Genomic DNA, 4,973 nt, shown 5'->3' on the forward strand with positions numbered 1-4,973 from the left:
GCCTTCTTTTTCCGCTAACATGTCTAGCGTCATAAGGTTTTGAAAGGCCATAAGGGAGGTGACGCCGAGTTGATCAGCGACGGCTTCAAATCCGGCCTGTGTCCAACTTCCTAGTCTCTGTACGTTGTAGTGGACATAGTTTATTGTATAAACATTCTTGTTAATCGTACACTACCAGCAGACGGATGATTTGAATCCAGCTGCAATTTGATCTACCAATTTGTACTCTTCAGGTACACCTCTTGGGACACCTATTGTATCGATATAAGTTGGATCTCTAACACTTTGCCAGTTTACATCACGTGTAGTTCTTTTCCAATGTTCGGGTATCAAACTGTCAGGCGTGTTAACAATTTTCGTACAAATATTGATACATTTACTATGTGTAAGCAGTTGTCTGATGATAAGTTTCCTAACTGTTGTCCAGAGCCTAGTAGGTTAATGCAGGTGTAATTAGTTGTGGTCACATGTTTATCAAATATTGGTTTCTGCTTTGTTTCTTTGGTTACAGGGTAGATTTTGTCCCATGTAGTGCAATTCCATCCAGGAGTTGTTTTGCTGATTACTTCAATTAAACTTTTTTGCCATGAGTAACCAATTAACAGCCAAAGGAGGAACCAATTATTACACACAAATTGTTACTTTGAACATTTATCCACATCATTAAATGGTACGCTTACAACTGTGACTCCAGCGCGTTTAGTACAGGTGTTCACTCTGGGTTGTTCGGTGTTGCGCATGGTTTGATTTATGCAAACAATCACCGGGAAATATGGGTCTAGTCCACTTGACCATGCCCATAATTGGAAACCGCTTCTGGATGTGTTGAAGAGTGTGGCATTGGGTGGTATATTTTGTCCATCAGGGAGTGATATGGTTAAAAACTAGATTTGGGCCTTGATGTTTCAGAGTTATTTGACTTTTAAAGAATTTAGCTTCTTCACTATCTCCCGGGGCCAGTAGTTAATTCATTCATTATCAATAGACAATTAAACTTTAGCAACTAAACACATATTTACACACCTATGCTTGAGAAGGAACAGGATGAAGAAAATCGTATATTTCCTGCCCCCTTCAACATAATATGTAGTCTTACTTAATGGATAGCCCAGTTTCACAAGCATACAAACTAAACAAATGTATCCAAATATAACAAAAAAATAATATACACCTCACGGGATGATACAAAACAAATACAAAGCCAGACACAAAATAGGTAGAATAATAAATATAATATATACTTTCATATATTATATGTAGTGACCAGAGTGTTCCATTTCCCCCGTATTGGATAGCCTGTGGGGTACAACCAATAATTTGGCTAGTCTGTTCCCGTGGTGGGAAGTAGTGTTGTATCTATCGAACAGACGACATAGTCCGTTGTTCTTGCCTTAGCAAATCCTGTTTGTCGTTTAATGCGGCTGTACTTGTAATGTTCATGTACATTTTTACTAAATCTATACATTGTGTCCATGGACGTTTTGTTTCTTCCATACATTTCTTTAGTCTGTTTTTAATTGTTACATTTTTCCTTTCCACTAGTCCTGCGCTTTGTGGATAAGCAGCACAGTGGTTTTTGAGATCAATGTGGAATAATGATCCTATATTCTTGATTAATTGATCTACAAAATGGGATCCATTGTCACTGTATAGCTTTAGTTATACCCTATCTTGGTATTATAACTTTGCATAATGCTTTTGCTAGTGTTAGCGCATCTGCTTTTCCTTTAGGAAACATTTCTACCCACTTTGAAAATGCATATACTATGACCAGACAATACTGTTTTTCTTCACTCCTATTTTGTTCAATAAAAGCCATGCGTAGATGTTGGAACGGGTGTTGTGGTTTGGGGAATTGGCCTCGTAAAGGTCATGCATGCCCTACAATTTTTTTATTTTGTTTTTAATAAGAGTAAAAGCTGTAGGTAGTATAGTATTTCTGTATAAGGGTCATCTTCCCTCCTGTTTGAGGCATGAGTACAACCATGGCTCAATACTGCTGCCCACTTATACAGATTTTTTGGTAAGATTGGTGTATTGTCTGGACATACATTGATTTCTTCTTTGTTCAACGTGGCTCCGTTTTTTTTTTAATTTTAATTTCTATCCATTTATCTTTTTCTTTTGGAGTACTTTGTTATTGCATGTCTTTTAGTATATCATTATTCATGTCACTAGTTTGTAGTTTAAAAACTTTTATTTCTTCTTCTGCTGTTTGTTTTGCTGTTTTGTCCGCAAACGTGATATTGCGTCCGTTCCGTTGGTGTGTGCTGCACATTTGCACATTGCTATTTTAGATGGTAACTGTACCGCTTTTAATATTTCTTTTAATAGTTCTCCATGTGTTACACGGTTTCCTGTTGACGATATCATTCCTCTATTTTGCCAGTGTTGTGCAAATGTGTGTACTGTTGAGAATGTATATTGGCTATCTGTGTGTATTGGTTCCCTGACCGGGAATCGAACCCGGGCCGTGGCGGTGAGAGCGCCGAATCCTAACCAGTAGACCACCAGGGAACCAATACACACAGATAGCCAATATACATTCTCAACAGTACACACATTTGCTGTGTGTGTACTGTTGCTGAAACCTACGCCGTGGTTTCAGCATGTCAAAGCCCAGTTCCGTCTGAAAATAATTACACAGGATGCGACAAAGTAATTTCACAAAGTGGCCGCGCTGGAAGCCTCGACGACTGCCAGAGCAATGAGGTTTGGAGGATCCTTCAGCTATGGCAGGTAGAACGCACTCAATGATACTATATTGGGTGAAATCAGTGTAGAGGTGACTATGAAGAATGTGGTTTCATGTCAAGACGACTCTAATGACGTATTTACAAGGTAGTAAACAGATTTGTTTATGCTTTATCTATGAAAATACTTGATTTAAAAATAAAATATATTTACCACGGTCAGGCCTAGAACCAATAAGAAGCAATAAACGAGGGATTACTGCAGGTCTATGTGTGTGTCATTATCAAGCATAATTGCGTCTAAGTTTTAGTCATCTTGATGTTGATTTGAGGTGAAGTTAAAAAACTTCACCTCAATCCAATCGCGTTATTCCAGAGCGTGTGTTATTCAGAAGTTTTTTTTACAGTTTTTTTTTCAAAATAAAACAAGAAAAAGATCCCAATTTATGGAGTGAAAAGAGCGAGGGGTTGCAGACTTTCCAAGGCATAGTGGTTTAAGTGTGTGAGTTTGTGTCTTGTTGATGGTGACTTTGTCTTTAAATTGTTTGAATCCTTCTCTGCGTTGTGCTTTGTTGCTTGAGTGTTGAGCAGGGATGTACATCGTTAAGATTTTATTGGTATTTATCAGTACTATTATCAGTACTTTATGTAATTCGTGGAAATGAAAATGGGAAAAATGCATTTTAATTAGCATTTATATCAGCACAAATTAAACCATAACCATAACACCTCCAACATGACGTACTGTAACATCTCAGACCAGGCAAGTATTTTATCAACAGCTGTTTTTTAAAATCTTAAACAAGTCAACTATGTTTGCAGTGCAAGGTGAAATGCAGTTATGTCATCTTCTTGTAAAGACCATACAGATCTATCACTGTGTTTCTATTCATTAAAATTACACTCAGCTGGAAATAATATTTATGTATGGCATGCATGTGCAAAACACAGACCGTTTGTATAGTACATCATAGCAAATATATAGGATAGGATGTACTTTTATTTATCCCACAATGAGGAAATTAAATTGTTGCAGTGCAGGTTTTTACATACAGTAAACGAAGTAAAGCGTAATGAAAAACAAAAAATGTTTTAATAAATACTACATATTGCTCACTAATATGTATAGATAGAAGATAAAATACAACAAAAAAAGACACTAACATCTGTATTTTTGTAACATTTGAGTGATGGACTGGGTGTTAACAGCAACCAATGTATGTATGTGTAGTGTGTATTATCCATCCATCCATTTTCTACCGCTTATTCCCTTTGGGGTCGCGTGGGGTGCTGGAGCCTATCTCAGCTACAATCGGGCGGAAGGCGGGGTACACCCTGGGCAAGTCGCTACCTCATCGCAGGGCCAACACAGATAGACAGACAACATTCACACTCACATTCACACACAAGGGTCAATTTAGTGTTGCCAATCAACCTATGCCCAGGTGCATGTCTTTGGAGGTGGGAGGAAACCTTAGTACCCGGACGGAACCCACACAGTCAATCAAAGTTTATTCATATAGCTCTTAATCACAAATGCCTCAAAGGGCTTCAGCATCTCCTATGCATAGAAAGTAAACATCAATACAAACAGCAGCAGTCACATACCAAGCATTAATCATATTGTTGTCTCAAATCAACCATAATAGTTATTCACTTAGCAGTCAGATACTATTTTCTAAAATTTCAAATTTGATGTAAAAACATCAATAAACTTCAGCAATTATGCATTACGGAACACAGTAGGAGTGGGAAGAACTGTAAGGGGGAGCACAAAAGAGGAGGGAATCATATCAGGTATTAGATTACGACACACCAGACTGAATAAGACATTGCACCTTATAAACACACACCCAATAGGATTATCAGTGGAACATGCAATCATTCATTGTGGGAAATACAGTACAGAAAGGAAAACATTGAGAGAGGAAGTCAGAAGACATGGATAGAAGGTTGCCATCAAATGGGTATTCCGCAGCAACCACATTTTTTAGTGACGTTTTTACAAGAGTGAGGTGTGAGGGAGGGAGAAGGGAGGAAACTAACATTCACACACTAGGGCCAATTTTAGTGTTGCCAATCAACCTATTCCCAGGCGCATGTCTTTGGAAGTGGGAGGAAGCCGGAGTACCCGGAGGGAACCCACGCAGTCACGGGGAGGGCATGGAAACTCCACACAGAAAGATCCCGAGCGCAGGATCGAACCCAGGACCTTCGTATTGTGAGGCAGACGCACTAACTCCTCTACCACCGTGTTGCCCTTGTGTGTATTATATAGAC

The 4,973-nt window shown here is 38.6% G+C and overlaps 1 non-coding gene across 1 annotated transcript; it reads right to left on the reverse strand.

The window, feature by feature from the left end:
• Positions 1-2,445: 2,445 nt before the first annotated feature.
• Positions 2,446-2,517, reverse strand: trnae-cuc (transfer RNA glutamic acid (anticodon CUC)). Its single transcript has one exon. It is a non-coding gene; the product is annotated as a tRNA-Glu (tRNA).
• Between the last annotated feature and the right edge of the window lie 2,456 nt (positions 2,518-4,973).

The sequence above is a fragment of the Nerophis lumbriciformis genome, linkage group LG11, assembly GCF_033978685.3.
Source record: "Nerophis lumbriciformis linkage group LG11, RoL_Nlum_v2.1, whole genome shotgun sequence".
Lineage (NCBI taxonomy): Eukaryota > Metazoa > Chordata > Actinopteri > Syngnathiformes > Syngnathidae > Nerophis > Nerophis lumbriciformis.